Genomic DNA, 16435 nt, shown 5'->3' with positions numbered 1-16435 from the left:
CATACAGTTCCATGGACTGAGCTCCAAAACAGTGTCGAGAGAGGAAAGCAGGAACTGAATGGAGTCTGTAGCCAACACCGTTCATATGAGGTAACAACACACTCACAGACCAGCCTGCACGTTTCATAGGGAAGCACGCATCTTTGAGGTCAGATCGGCTGTGTGAGATATTGTGCCCATAAGAGGGAGGCAAAAGGAGTGGGGAGATGGAAAGGAGGAAAAATTAACTGGCAAAAAATAAGTCAGGGGTTGCATGTGTCTGTGATCTGAGGAAGTATGGTTTTAGCACAAATCTCTGCAGCCGAGTTCCAAATAAACAGAGAAGTGAATAGTCAAGCAAGTTCCAGGGTTTAAAATAAATTCTCAAGTCTTTTGTTCCTATGTGGAGGAACCACTAAATAAATGTAGATGGGAAAATTGGATTTTAATCTAGGGAAAAGGAAATCTTAATCCAATCATATCTTAGACATCATGATGAGTTCCTCATGATTTAAAAGGTAATTAAAAAAATGGAAAAGTATTTGCATGTTATCTCAACTCTGGAATAAAGAAAATGATAAGTGACAGTGGTAATAACATGAGAACATAGATCTTTTAAAAGATGACTGTGCTAGCAGCTGGCATCACACAGTGAACTTTACATCGGTGATTGTCTTTATCGCTTGTGTCCACCTGCAAGTATGTCCATTTTACAGCTGATGCACTTGACTGGGGAGGTAAGGATGGACCTTGTCCGAAATCGTGGAGTAAGGAGTCAAATGGCTTGGAATTCAGGCCATCTGCCTCAGAGCCTGTGCCTTGATCCAGCGGTATGACAGCAAAACAGGTGGCTTCATAAAGCGAAATGGGACACAACCAAGAACAAAACGGCAACAGAGGGTAAATGACAGGTTTCATAAAGATGATGGGGAAAATTAATATAAATATAAGGGCTGTTACAACTCTCATCTTCCAGGACAAAGCATCCAAAGCAAGTGAAAAATGAGTTTATTTAGAAGGAAACCAAATCAGCAAACCAATGTCTTGAGAAGTGTTTCACTTTGGAAGCCATTAAAGAAATGCCAACCAATAATGCGTTATCACTTCACACAGTTGTTAAGTTAAAAAAATAAGTGCATGACATAAAACTCCATGGTGGTGAGAGTGTGGGGAGAGGAACAGTCAGGCGTAGTGGGTGTTGGGCTGTCTCTCTCATGTGGGCCGTTTGATGGTTACTGGAAGGTTCCCTGCTGGACTTTCCACCTCTGTGATTGGGGTTCCTGGGTTGGAAAGTCTCTATCCCACGGGTGCCTCAGGAAGGGTTAGTGCTCCTGTCCAGGAGGGGCCACATCAGGATGGATGTCAGGAGCGGCCACGGCTGTTCAGCAGGTAAGCCGAGTGCCATTTCCTCTGCCAGCCCCTCCCGGTATCCTCAGCATCTGGTTCTCTGTAGGTTCACCACATGCAGACTTCCCATGAGTCCTTGTCCTCTCAGGATGCGGGTTTCAGGCTCACCACATCTGGTCCTCGGGACCATCCTGCATCCTCAGCCCTGAGGGACTGGAGGAGGTTGACTGTTCCCAGTGTAACACGCCCCTCCCCCAGCCCCATGGCTTCCATGGCCGTGATTCGGCTGGCACTGGCTCCCACGGAGGGTCAGACCTCAGTCCTCCATGCCCAAGGCCTCCAAGAGTCCCCACGGAAGCACACTCACTAGACAAGAGGTGGAGGATGTGGCATCCCACACCCATCCCCCTCAGAAGGGGGAGCATTCATAGCATGGCAATGGCTCTTTGCAAATAATCGTACCTCCAACTCTCTCTTTTTCAAAATCCTCTCTCAGCACCTTTATATTTTCTTAGTCGGTGAGGGGGTTCAGGTGAAACTGGCATGCAGGCTGAATTGTGGGGTGCCCACGTACTTTTGGATTCCACGTCGATTCCATCTGGGAGTAACGTTTGAGCACTAGTATGTGTTGGGCACACCCTGGGAAGGTTCTGAATATGCAAATGTGCCTCTGATGTGGCCTCTGTCCTGAGCCTTCAAAGAAGCAGACAGGGTGGGGCGGGGTGGCAAAGAAGGCATCTGCCTGATGACCCCAGGACAGCATGCGTTCCAGGCTCATGCCCAGGGAAGGACTGCAGGGCACACTAGGAATCTGCGTTGTAAATGACAAAAACCCCACTTAAACTCTAAAGGGAATTTACTGTCTCCTGGTACTGGCAAGTTCAGAGATAAGAGGTGGCAGGTGAGGCTTGATCCAGCCATTCCATGATGTCACTAAGAACTGGCTCCCATCCTCTGGGATTCTTTTGACTCTGCTACGTACCTCCGAATGCCGGATTCATTCTTAGCCTGGCTCTCACCATGGATGTAAACAGCTGCGGCAGCTCCTGATTACCCACTCTTCCAGTGCGTCCTCTTGGAGAAGAGCACTAACCCTTCCTGAGGCACCCATGGGATAGGGGGTCTTTCCAACCCAGGAACTCTGATTCGACCCACTGAGGTCATTGGGCCAATCCCTGGTGTCAGAGACATGCAATGTGCTGGCTATCTCAGGTCCTACTTCCTGCTTTCTCCTGGTTGAGGGAAACTGGGGGAAGGCAACCAGCCATGTGAAGGGCAGAGGAGGCTGCGGGAACCCCAGCCATCCTGCAGGAATGTGATTTGATACAGCGTCACCTCACCTGCCCATTCTAAAGGCAAGTAGTCACTGCTTTGCCTGAGGTTGCCCCAGGAGTTCATGGATATGGACTCATGTCTGAAGACCCTAAAGCCCAAGCTCTTGGCCACCCTACTGCTGCCTAGTGGGTACACGAAACCCATCAGCATGGTCCGGGACATGGAGGTCTTCAGACGAGGGCATGCATCTTCTAAGCTTGGAGAATGGGGCAGGTGGAGCTGGGGTTGGTGGTGGAGCTGGGGTTGGTGGTGCACCTAGGAAGGGTGTCCGAGCTGGACGGCAGGCCTTGAAGGTCAGGCTAAGGCACTTGCCCTTTACCTTGGAGGACATGGGGAGCGGGGGCAGGTTTTCAGGAAGTAAATGAAGGGATCTGTTCCAGGTTTTGGAGAGAGCACCTGGGTGGTTCTGGGTGGATGGATAAGAGGCAGGTGGGTGCTAAAGGTGCCAGAGAGGAGAACTGTGGGGGTACCTGGGAGTGTACAGCAGGTTCCCCCACTGGCAGCTCCCTGCTATTTCCACCCGCATTTGCCAGAACTCGGTTTGGAGGCAGAGCCTTTGCCCAGCTGGACTTGACGCTGAGCTCTGTGGGTACATTCACTATCTAGTCCCTGACATTTCATATACGATCATGCTTGAAGCCATGTGTGTCCCTTGTTCCTGATCGGGAGGCATCCTGTGCCATCTCACCTCCTATGTTCTGGGTCCTGCGTCCTGTGTCTTGTTGTCAGTCTCCTCTGCACACTGCTAAGTGGATGAGAATTTTCCCCCCAACAATCATGTTGGGTCTAGTGTGTTCCTGGAACAATGGAGAACTGTGGTCAAATTCAGGACATTCAATCCCTCACCTGAATTCCTTGCAAAATTCTCCCCTTAGACTGACTGAATCCTCCCCCCCACCCCATTCACCTGCAGCCCCATGCAGCTCCATGTCCAAAGCATCACGACCCAGCTCCCCTCCCTTACCAGGTCACGTGCTTTGACACCTGCCTGCCTTGGCACAGGTACCCCACCAGACAAGGATCTGCAGGGACTGAGTGTGTGTCTGTTCTCTTCTGCAGTCACAGACTGTTTTATGAACACCAGACTCCTCCAGTCACGTCTCCTGCTCTGTGAAGAAGGGCTCTCTCACTCATGTAAATAGCAGGGAGATGTTTTCCTGTTTCTGGGACAGTGGTATGCAGACAGCTTTTCTGAGTGGCTTTCAAAACTGCCTGGTCCTTTGTCGTTATAGTTGGTCCCGAGAGGAAGGGGATGTGCTGGGTTAAATGAGCATAATCATGGGAATCTTTCTCCTTTCAGTGAGCCTGCTTCTAGAAGCACCTCTGCAGCTTTGAGAGGAGGCCCCTGCTTGCCTGACAGCTAGCTCTGGACTGGCGCTGGGGTTTGCTTTGTAAGTGAGCAGCGCCTCCATCCCTGTACCCACAGGACGCCAGCCACCCCTCATGGTGGTGAGTGCAGAGTTCCCATCGCCTTGCTGGAGAGTGGGACACAGGTCCGCTGTCACCTACACTTCTGCCGAGCTTTTGGGTGGGACCTGACAGTGTGGACGTGATTCTTCTGGCTGGTAGCCACCCTCGTGCAGCGCAGGCGGAGGGGGTCGCCCCTCTGTGAGGACTGCCCACACCCTCTTGTTCGCTTGGCTGCCAGCCCAGTCCCTGGACTGAGGTTTTTCCCCTTCTCCCATGGCCCCAACTGGGTCCCCTCGCCACCTTCCCGACCCTCCCCAGCTGGGCTTCTTCTCCTCCGGAAGCTCACAGCATGGTGGGAGGAGCTTATAGTCTCGGAGGAGGGGCCTGGACTTCTGTACTCGCGGACCTTGCCTGGGAGCCCCAGGAACACGGCTGCGGTACCTCCTTACCCCCACAGTGTAGAGGGCCACACTATGGAGGAAAACCGCAGATACTGTGTAGACGCGCGCCTTTCACAGCTATAGAAGCTCCCTGCGCAGTGAAGCCCTCCCAGGGTTCCAATCATCTTTCAGAGCAGCCAGAAGCTTCCCTCAGCACCTGTAGGTTCTGAAGATGCTGGGATAAAATACCGAGCTGGGTCAGCCACGCTCCTGGGAGCATGCCTGTGGGGTGTGGGCCGTTGCCCTCCCTCCCCAGGTTTTTGCCCCAGCCCACCCAGTTGCCCCTCCCCCCTCCCAGGCTGGGGTAGGCTTACCTGGTTTACCTGGCCCTTCTCCGTGGCCTCTCCACTGATTTATCACTTCAGCCCTGGGCACTGTGTACTGTGCTATCCATGTGGGAGCTGAAATGACATTTTAAAAACGTGAATCAGGATAGCTCATTGTCCCGCTGAAGACCCTCCAAAGTCTTCGCAGAATCTTCAGAACAAACCTCAAACTCCTCACCATGGTCTACTGTGCTGGGATCCTGTGACTCCATCCTCGCCTCCTGGCTCCATTCCCCACACTTGCTGTGTACTCAGCCTCATCAGGAGGCTCCCTCCTCAATGTACCATTCACTCGTTTACTCAACAAATGAATGTTGTGACACTTCTAGGTCTCAGACACTGAGCACACAGCAGTGAAAAATGCAAAGTCTCTGCCCACAGAGGGTACATCCTGGTGATGCAGACAGATAACAGATAAACAGATATGGTGAATGTCAGGTGGTGCATGCGTTAAGATGAAGGCAGTGGGGACGTTGCACTTACGGTGGGGTAGAGTGGCAATTATGTGTGGGGTGGCCAGGCAAGGACTCACTGAGAAGGTCACAGTTGAAGTAATACCTGGAGAAAAGGAGAAAATGGTCATATCTGGTGGGAGGAGGTTTCAGGCAGAGGAAGTGGGATAGCCAAGGCCTGTTCAAAGAAGAGCAGAAAAACCAGAGAGGCAGCAGGTGAGGCAGGGGAAGGCCAGGAGCCTAAGAGGTAAGGTAGGGTTGGACACTGTTGGGAGGACTTTGGCTTTCACTCAGAGGGAGGTGGAGGGTGCTGAGCAGAGGAGTGATGAGGTCAGGCCTACACGTCCTAGCACGCCGCTGGGCTGCATGGAGGCAGTGGGGTGGGAGCGGGAGGTATTGCTTGAACCCAGCGAGCGATGGCAGTGGTGTGCACCAGGTGGAGCAGTGCACATGGAAGATGTGATCAGATTCTGGATCTATTTTCAAGGTGGGGCCAATAAGCTTTGCTGGTGTGAGAGAGAGGATGACTTCAGGCCTTCTCGCTGCCATATGGTGTCACAGCTGGGAAGGGTCTGGCTCATGAGGATGCCATGTGTGGAGGAAAAGCCCCGTGAAGAGATGGCTGCATCCTGGAGAATGCACACAGACTGACTCCCCGACTAATCCCAGCTGGGGTGGCTACCTGGTGGCCTGTGGGGTAGGGGGCAGAACAGTGCTCAGGCCTTGGGCTGGGCTCAGAACATGCAGTGGGGGCTGGCTGTGATCCTCGGCTGTCCTCTGGGCAGCTGGCCACGGGCTTCGCCTATAGGGCTCTCGAGGTGGCATGAGGAAGGCCAGGCTCAGGCACCCTGAGCTAGGATAGGGTCCTGGGAGCTGCTGCCTGGCTCTGCCACACTCCATTTCCTAGGGTGCCTCCCTCTCCCCACAGCTGAGGGCCCTGTCCATCTACCCTTGATTTAGATCAAAGAGGAACAGGTGCCGGTCAGAAGAGAGCCTGCCCTGAAGAAGCGTCCCAGCCACTGTTATCCTGGCAGTCTGCCTCGCTTGCAATGACTGTCCTGAGGAGATTTGAAAAGAAGACCCCTCCATCCTCTGCCCTCTGCTCTGCTGATGAGACTGCCTGGCTGGACCGTGACTGGTGAATTCCATGGGTTGATGACACTTCTGAGCGGGGCAAAGAGTTCCCCAAGTGGCCTGCATTGACTCCCACCTCCTTGCCCCATGCTGACCACAGCCATCTGAGTGGACTTCTCCCTCTATGTCCTAACTCTTTACCTTTGGCCCCTCTGATGGGAAGCTGGACCCATTGCTGGTTGGGGCTTGCTGTGAAGGAGGGCTCTTGATCCGTGTCATGAGGCCGACGGTCTGCTCGGGCGTGGCCCTCGGAAACCCTGTCCACAGCCCTGCCCTGTTCCAGGCTCTCATAGCACACCCTGCTCACCCTGTGGGGGCTGAGACTCAGACCATGCAGTGTACTCATGGGCCACCCCGACACCCTACCTGCCCAGGCCTGCAGCCCCTCCTCCTGGGGACCACCTGCAGGTGACCCCTTGTGTACCCAAAGGAGTTTGCCTGGTGAGGGATGTGGAAACCACCCATGGGTTTCAGCTCATGTGCTAGTTCATAGGGGACCTAATGTTCTCCTGGAGAAAGAAACCAGCTGCACCTGGTGGGTGGGCTCATCATTGTGCTCCCTGGGAAAACCCCCAGAGTCTGTCTCAAGTGGGCAGGGAGCTCAGGTTATGGGAATCCATCTTTGGGGACCTGGCAGAGACATAGGTTTTTGAGTTAGGATTCTTGGCTGCAAGTATTAGAAGGCAGATCAAACCAGTTGGAAGGTTCTCAAAACCAAACTTGCTGTGCCTAAGGGAACCTGGGCCTAGGATTGGCATGCCGGGACCCTTCCCTCTCTGCCTTTGGGGTCTCCCTCAGTTTAGTTTCTTCACCTTTAGGCTCTTGACACCCGCAGTCTCGTTTGATCACCTCTCCACAAGGGAGAAACGGCCTTTGACCTTAGGTCCAGTTAAAAAGCACTGGGGAAGGATGCTGATTGGTCCAGCTTGGGCCGCATGTTCAATCCTGCAGCAGGGGGTGGGGCACTGTATTTGACTGGCAGCTCCCCTCCCAACCAGAGCTGGGCAGTTTCCCAGAAGGTAAGGGATGGGCTGGGCAGATCAGGACTGCACGTCCACTGTCTCCCACCCTTGCATTCAGGTTCCTCTGCTTGTGTCTGGGACAGTCCTCAGAGCTGCCCAGATCCCATAATTGTGGAGGACACAGTGGAATCCGATTCCTGGTACCAGGATTAACACACACTGATAGTGATCAAGTACCTGGGTGGGCAAACCCCTGACCCAGGAGCTTTAAATTAGTTATTTGTCATTCTCATAACAGCCTTACACAGATATGAATCTTCCCATAGGTATGACTGTTCCCTCTTTTCATATGAAAAAACGGAGCCTCAGAAACCTAAAGTGACTTTGAGAGCCCTGGCCACCAGCCTAGCCAGAATCACATCTAAGTCAGGGTCTGCCGAACTCATAAGCCGGGATTCTTCCCTCCCCAAATGCTGCTGCCTCTGGACAAGGCCAAATCTAGTAAGAAGATTCTTGGAAATCAAACAATAAATTATAAAGAAAAGAAAACAGATGAGCTGATGAAATGAGCTGATAATTTCCATAGTAAAAGGGAAAGAACTACAAAGATTTTTAAAAGTTAAAAGTAAATAGCATGAGCTAGTGGAATAAACAAGACAGAAGAAATAGTAAAACAGGGTAATTAAAAATAAGTGACTCGGGATGGGCAGGATGGCAAGGGCCGGATGAGCTCTGGGTGGGCTCTGGCCACCTGCTGCCTCCCCCAGGGGCCAGTGGCTGGCAGCCCCACCTGGCCGAGCGCCCAGGGAAGGCCTCCCTGTGCTCTGGAATTGGGTACCTGACCACACAAGCTGATGCACCGCGGCAGCGCCAGTCAGTCAGGGGCTGCCCAGCATCCCCAGTGGGTAGCTGATCTCTGCGCAGGAGGATCAAACCTTCCTAATTCAAGTAGCTGCGTCTCCATAAAGCATCCTACACATGGGTCTGTTTACAGACATATCACATCTTAGCAGCTCACATTTCAGACAGGCTTCCCTGCCATTTGCCCTGATCTAAGAGGATTAACTGCCAGCAGGGAGGGCCCCGCCTATAGGGGGTCTGTGACCTGGACATGTTTCTCAGCCTTATGTGCTAGGCATGGGTCTCCAGTCCAGGCGGTGAGCCCACCGGAGCCCCGGGTGCAAGTGGCAGGCTCAGTGGCTGGAACCAGGGCTGGCTGGGCTCTGGTGTCTGACAGCAGCATCTTCTCAGGAGCTTGCACGTGAGGGGATGCATGTGTTGTTGCTGTGATACGGTGAAGCCCTGGAAAGCAAGGCCCAGCTGCTCACAGGCCATGGCATTGATTTTTACCAAAGAACTCTGCAGGCTTATGTGCCTGGGCAGGCATTGGGCCGGGGTAGCTGGGGCTGGCTGCCAGGGGGCTCAGCTCCAAGCCGAGCTTTGAAAGAGAAATGCCTTGGGGGGGGGGGGGGCTGCCGGTCTTGAAGGATGGGGATCACATCAGCCAGAAATGTCCCCCCCTCACCCTTCTGTTCATCACTTTCTCATCCAGCACCTTCTCTGTGCCAGGCATCAGGGAGGGAGCAATCCACTCTACTCTCATGGAACCCTCCTTCTAGCAGGGGGACAGACAGCCATACCCAGAGTGCAAGGGCTGAGAAGGCACAGGAGAAGCAGCTGCAGTGATGGGAGGCTGATGGCACTATGGCTCGGTGGCCTTGGACAATTGCCCTAACCTCTCTGAGCCTTAATTTTCTAATCTGTAACATGAGGATGATAAAAACTGTACATCTCAGAGGGTTGTTGAGAGAATTAAATGAGATGAGATGTGGCACTTAGAATAGTGTCTCATATGTAGGTAGTAAGTGTGTGACAGTGTTATGGGCTGAATTGTGTTCCCATCTCCCAACTTCATATGTTGGAGTCCTAACCCCTCAGTACTTCAGAATATGACTGTATTTGGAGATACCGCCTTTAAAGAGATAGTGAAGTTAAAATGAGGTCATTAGGATGGACCCTAAACCAGGATGACTGGTGTGCTTATCAGAAGAGGAGATAAGGACACAGACACTCACAGAGAAAGCACCATATAAGAACATAGCAAGAAGACAGTCATCTGTAAGCCAAGGAGAGCGGCCTCAGAAGGAATCAACTTTGCTGACACCTTGATCTTGGTCTTCCAGCCTCCAGAACTGTGAAGAAAGAGATTTCTGTTGTTTAAGCCCGAGACTGGTACTTTGTTATGGCAGCCCTGGTGACCTAATACAAGTGTTACCTATTGTTACCTTCCTGCCCAGCACTCAGCCCATGGGTGCACAGCAGGCATTGGGCAATTTGTGGATGGATGGAACCCTCAGGAGTAGATGACCCTACAAATGGCATTCTTCAGCAAGAGTGAATAACACCCAGCTGGGGAGCCAAGGGCCTCTGTGTTGAGGGAGTGGTGGGCTCCCAGGGCTGTGGTCATGGAGCTGGGCCACGGAGGAGAGAGAAGGAAGTGGAGGAGGGGGAGGAGTGGGAGGAGGGGGAGGAGGGGGAGGGGAAGAGGGGGAGGAGGGCGAAAGGGAGGAGGGGAGGAGGGGGAGGGGGGGAGAGGGAGGAGGAAGAGGAGGAGGGAGGGGAGGGAGGAAGAGGGGGCAGAGGGGGAGGAGGGAGAAAGGGGAGGAGGGGAGGAGGGGGAGGAGGAGTGGCTTCTGTCTGTTAATGGCATCGCATGTTTACTTCCCCCTCACAGGACAGCAGGGGTGGATGTCTGTACTGGTGTCCGCAGAGCTCTCTCTGTCTGGGAGCATCTTATTCAGCTGGTCTGCTGAGGACTGCACATCTCCATGGTTCCTGACATTTTGCCATTACACGCAGCACTGAAGGGGACAGTCTTTTACATGCACCCCTAGGCACACAGACCAACTTTGTCTCCCCGAGGTAGATATGAAGGACTGCAGGCTCGTGGCACATGAGATTGTTAATTATAATAGATTTTTCTTTTAGATTCATGTATTTAACGACATCCTAAGACTCAGAGCAGTGGGCTGTCGGGCTCTCTGGGCCCAGCAGCTTGCGGGAGGAAGGGCCGTGACATCTCCTGGGGCAGGTCACTGCAAGGAGGCACTGAGAGGGGGCTCCAAGCCCTTCCCCTGTTTTTTCACATAGGATTCTGGGAGGGCCCAAGGGTGGGGGCAGCCAATCATGTCTTCCAGCATACTAATAGAAGAGGTCAGAAAGGCTAGTGCTGGGAGCTGGGAGGAAGAAACTGCTCAGTCAGGCCTGTGCCCCACTAAAGTCCGCAGCTGGGGCCCGGGGAAGGGAGGTTCCACATTCCAGCCTCCACCTCTTCTCCCTTCTAGCTAGGACTACGTTAATAATCGTCACCCTGGGTGATGAGCCACCCAGGGCAGGGCCTACTAACTGCTTTCCTTGATGACCACCACATATTAGACCTGGACCCTGAGCCGGTGAAATAGGGAACCTCCAACTTGACCTCATTGGGGACTGGCCCTCCACCTGCTCCCTCTCCTGAGGAGGCTGCAGTGGGCAGCATCAGGTACTCCTTGCCCCCAGGAAGAACTTAAGACTCCACATCTCTCCAAGTAGATTTAATAGGCCAGATTGCCCTGCTTTATATCCCCCAGCAGCTTGGGAGAGGACGGCCAGTGCTGTTCCCACCTGAGGAGCGATGCGTGCTGGCTGGTGGCCTGTCTGCCCAGTGTGAGGCACAGAGGGAGGTGGGCGTGGCCTACAGGTCTGGAAGTTCAGGAAAAGGGAGTCAGGGATGGGCAGAAACAGGGGGAGGTTCCCAGGCTGCTAGTGTGTACCAGGAGCAGGAGGTGAGAGGGTGGGGGCAGCAGCCTGCCAGTGTCCAGAGTGTGACCAGGCAGTGGGACCAATGAGGGGAGTGGTCCGAGAGGCCACGTGAGGCAACCTCAGTGGATGAGACAGGGTGAGGGCAGCTTCCGGGAGAGGCAGCACCGTGGGGCAATGGGAGTCCTGCCTAGTGGGAGGCAGGACAGCCATCCTATCACGTGATCAGACTCGGACAGCGTGGGCCCCAGCATCAGTCTTAAAGCCTTCTGATGTTCCAGTCCAACCTGCCATAGAGAAGGGCTGGAGGGGATGCGTTCCCCTCATCTATGTCTATGCCGGAGCGGATGTTGGGAAGTGGAGGGTGGCGACTAGGATGAGCGTTAGCAGGCGGAGCGTGGGTGGTGTCCTCCCTGCACAGTCCCCTTCACCTGGTCTTGGGTCATGGGCCAGGTCCAGGGCTCGTCCTAGCAGAACTACAGGGAGGAGCTCCTGACTCCAGCCAGCGGAGACGTGAGGCCGTGCCTGGTGAGCGGGCGCAGACTAGAGCAGGGAGGTAGTGCACAAAGGTCACTGGCTCCAGTATCAACAGGGCACATGGGCCATCCACTCAGGTGTCCATTCACAAACCAGCATCTGGCTAGCCTCTGAGAATGGGTGACAAGGTGTGCTTTCTTTACCAGAAGAGAGCCATAACTTGCTTGGAATTTGGAGAAGCAGACCCTTTCCTGCAGGACGGCAGGGGTTTGGAGGGCTGCTGGCAGGAAAGGCCAATTCTGGCAAGGGGTGGTGATGTGCAGAAAAGCATCTAGAGGAGGGTTGTGGACTGCTTCCCAGTAGTTTTACAGTGTTCACCCGGTGTGTGTGTGCCACGGCACTATGAGTGTGAGTGTGTGCGTGTGTATGTGCATGAGCATTTGTGCACATGTGTGTATGTAAGGTTACGATAAGTCCGGGCTCCCATTTCCCTAGAGAGAGTGCCTGGGGACGGCCGCTGCAGACTCTCCCTGCTCATGGGGACTTATATAGGCTCTGCTCTGCTCCCCCTGCCCAGAGTCCTGAGCCTGAGGTGCTGCTGCCGCTGGACTGGACACTCCATCTTGGCTCATTCTCTCTTCCCCTATGTCCCCCGCCCCATACTGGCCCCTGGCCAGCCTGCAGGGCAGCTGGTTGGGTGGTTGGGGTGGGGCTACCCTGCTGAGAGTGCTCTGCACTAGACAGACTGCTTCCCTATCATCCCTGCCGGTCAGTTTGGATTAGCACAAGGCCCATTTATCAGATGGGAAGAGTGAGGCTCAGAAGGGTTCGAGGGTAAGACAGGTAGAGCCTCTCTGCCTGCCCCACTTGAACTTCCCCATCTGAGAGGCAAAGGGGGAGTGGGCTGGGACCCTGGGCCAGACAGGAGAGAACTGGGAAGCGAAAGAGAAAGCCAGCCCTGAAGTGCAGGTGAGGCATGCCCTGGAGGTGGCAGGAGGCTCAGCTGGGACCTTCTGGTAGGTTCCAGTCCCCCCAACACTGCAGTGATGTCACTGGTGCTGTCCTCTGCACATGCCAGACTCCTGGACCACGGTAGTATCTCTGCTAGGGGCCTGGCTCTACATCTCCTGAGTGTGGAGTGGGGCCCTGAGAGCCCCAGGCTGATGGCCCAGGAGGATACATTAACATTTTCAGGAATGATCTAAGTGGAGGACAGGGATATCTCCATCAGAGCCCGAATTAGCCACTGGGGCCGTTCGGAGCACCTCATCAGAGAAATGCCCAGTTGCTGAGTCTGGCAGGATGCAGCATGGGGTTTGAAGGATTTGCAGGTTCTTTCCTCTTGGGGAGAGACATCCTTCCAGGTCTAGCCCAGCAGCCCTGTCCTCACCTAGGCTGGCCCTTAGGTAGTAGTTTCATGGTCACTTTAGATCTCACATGCTGTGTCTTTTCAATACCTTTAGGTGTCTGACCAGCATATTAGTCACCATTTCAGTTTTGTTCAATAATAAGGTGCCTTCTTCCCTGCCCCAGGGTGGGGCTTGGGGGACGTGTCTGCCTGGGGAAGAGGCTGGATGTCTTCCTCTCTCTGTGGCTCACTCCTCCCCTCTCACTAGCATAGCAGGGGTTGGCTGGGAGGAAGAAGTGGGCTGTGGTGCCCAGGGAAGGGTGGGCAGGACTAGCTAGTTCACAGGTGAAGACCACTGATGACAGATGGCTCTGCAGTTCACAGACTCTTTGGAGCCTGTCCCCCAAGACCCTGGGCCCCCGTGCTCCTTGCTGCAGATAGAGGGTCTCTGGCTGGCTGCTTCTGACTCCGTCGGACTGGTAGGCCCTCCCTAGGGTAGGACCCCATGTAAAAGCATCCCACCAGAGTCCCAACTCAGCCTCATTCTGAGGCCATGCTTTCACCACTCCCTCACACCCACACCCTGGAAGAGACTGAGGGTCACCCAGCTGGTTCTTGAGAATTCCCTTTGACACTCTGCTCGGCTACAGATTCCTTTTGGGGGCCCCACCACCTTTACAAACGTTTTCTAATTAATGTTTATATGATGAGCCTGCTTGTTCAGATTTTAACTGGACCACTCAGACTACTTTAGAGCTAAATGGACTTAGGAGATCAACTGGGCCACCTCCCTGAATTTACTGTTAGGAAAACTGAGGTGGGGAATGGGCTTGCATAAGGTGATGGTTAGTTGAGGACAGAGCTGGGTTGGAATGGAGTCCCTGGTCCTCATATAAACCCAGGCTCATATGTCATAGCACTGGGCATCGCCCTGCTTCCCCCTCCAGCCCTCCAGCCACTCTGTCCACACTGTTCTCTTTGCACCAGCCTGAGCCCCCTTTCTGAGTCTTCTGGGCCTCAACTCCTCCCTACCCTCCAGCCTCATTGGGTTAGTGCATGCCCAGAGCCCATGGCCTCAGGAAAGCCTTTTCTGACCCTTCACTCTCCAGGCAGGGCCCCAGGGGACCACCCAGCCTCTCCCCGCCATCAGGTGTGAATTAAACAACCAAGTGCCAGGATCACATTTCAGATTAGCAAATATCCAAAACAGCAGTGACACCCAGAGTTGCCTGGATGAGGGTGAAGCGACATGCGTGCACATGGCTGATGGAAGCAGAATTGCTCCGTCCTTTTGGAAAACAGTCTGGTAATGTCTGTTAAACTTAAAATATACATTAACTCTAACCTAGCAATTCCACCCTGGGGATTTTATCCTATAGAGATAAGAATACCAATACAAGGAAGTAAGGAGATGTGTTACAGGGCTGCTGGCAGTAACACACGTGCCCATGCAAACGACCTAAAGATGTCAGTAAACACGGAGCTGTTATAAAATTGCTGCTGTGGACGGACTTGTAAGCAGCTCTGACGAGAAGGTGAGAGGTACTTCTAGCTGCTGTTCTGAGGAGCAGCCATGATGTGTTAGCAAGTGAGAACTGTTAGTGTGGACATGTGTGACACGATTCTATGACAAATAAAGTCCTAAAAACGCTCATATGTCCATGAGTGTGGGCTGTACCTGAACCAGGGGTCACTGGTGGTGAGGGTGAGGTATGGAGACAGGAAAGAGAGGTAGATGGCTTTGAGGGGGGCGATGACAACCCTAGGTTGAGGTTCTGAGACAAGACTCTAAAAGGAGGTGAGTGCAGCCACTGAGGCTGGGGTCCAAGGGTTGACCAAGCAACAGCTGACCTAGGTCAAATCACCCAGAGCTCCTCATTACTCCAGGACGACGGTGGTCTTGGAGCTGGTAGTGGTGGTATGTGGGAGGAAGGGCATAGGAGTTGTGAGGTAGGCAAAGTCAAGGTGGTAACCTTGACCTTCAGCTCTTGTTTGATCTGGGACAGCTCCTCACTTGCTTGTTAAATTGGTATTTCATGGGCTTTCATACCAGGCTTGTACAGGACTCAGTGGAGATATATGATTAACTGGTTAGTTTGGCCATGGATGAATTGTGTCCCCAACCCCAAATTCATGTGTTGGAGTCCTAACCCCCAAAGTGACTGTATTTAGCAACAGGGCCTTTAAGCAGATAATTGAGGTTAAATGAAGTCGTAAGGGTAGGCCCTGACCTGAATAGAACTGTGGCCTTATAAGAAGAGGAGGAGACATCAGAGCTGGCTCGCTCTGTGCACACAGAGATGAGGCTACGAGACGGCACAGAGAAGGAGGCTGTCTGTAAGCCAGGAAGAGTGGCCTCATCAGAACCCAACGATGCTGGCACCTTGATCTTGAACTTCCAGCCTCTAGAACTGTGAGAAAATAAATTCCTGTTGTTTAAGCTTCCCAGTCTCTGATATTTTGTTATGGCAGCCTGAGCTAATGCAGCCAATAACTGGACAAGCCAGGCTATGAGAATTAACTTGTTTTGTGATTTGGTGGGCATACTCTGAGTCAGAAGTGTTAGGGTGTGTATGGGACAATTACTGTTTTATGGCCACTCATACCCCTTCCCTGTGGGTCATGTATTTGGGGTGAAGCTGACTAAGCTTCGGCTTTAGGGGTGGATCACAAGGCAGAGGCTTGGCCCCTCAGTGAATGTCATCATCTTGAGTATGGGATAGGTTTAGGAATCTCACTTGGGCCCATCAGATATCTGGGACTCAATCTGACCTCTTGGGGAAAGCAGTCTGTTTCCCCTCAGCGCCTGAGGTTGTAAGACTGAAACTGGAGCTGCAGCACCCCTCTTGGCACCACGAGGAGACTCCTTGTCTGGGAAGGGAGTAACCCAAAGGAAGAGGGGAAGAAAGTCGGAGGGAAAGAATCGGTTCTGGAGACATCATTTCAGATGTCCAAGATTAATTTTTAATTTTGTGAAACAAATTCTCTTTTTGCCCAATTCAGCCCAAGTCAGTTTCTGTCATTTGCCATATAACCATGATTGACCCACAGTTCTTGTCACGCTCTGACCTTTTGCATGGCTGGGCAAGGACACTCTCCTGTCCTGAGATAGGGTATGATATGGAGTAGGCACCCCACTTATCTAGTGAACAGGTCTGGTCCCCCAAGTGTCTTACTGACTTCCAGGCCCAGAGCTGAAACAAGCCTGCAGGCAAGAGCTTTGCAAGAGGAAGACTCCTGGGGTGGGGTTGGGGGACATATCAGAGCATTCCCTCCAGAAAGGCAAGCCAAGCATTGAGTCTCCATGGCCCAACTTTAATTTAACTGACAATTAAAAAAATCAAAACCAGCGTCTGGGGCATTTAGGATGTCCGGCTTCCTACTTTAATTTCACAGGGATTGTGTTATAGCTTTTGATAAAATGTTT

The sequence above is a fragment of the Rhinolophus sinicus genome, chromosome 5 (genome assembly GCF_057876585.1).
Source record: "Rhinolophus sinicus isolate RSI-liver-muscle chromosome 5, RSI-T2T, whole genome shotgun sequence".
In the NCBI taxonomy this organism is placed as follows: Eukaryota; Metazoa; Chordata; class Mammalia; order Chiroptera; family Rhinolophidae; genus Rhinolophus; species Rhinolophus sinicus.
The sequence above is the reverse complement of the archived record's forward strand: the minus strand, read 5'-3'. Positions refer to the sequence as shown.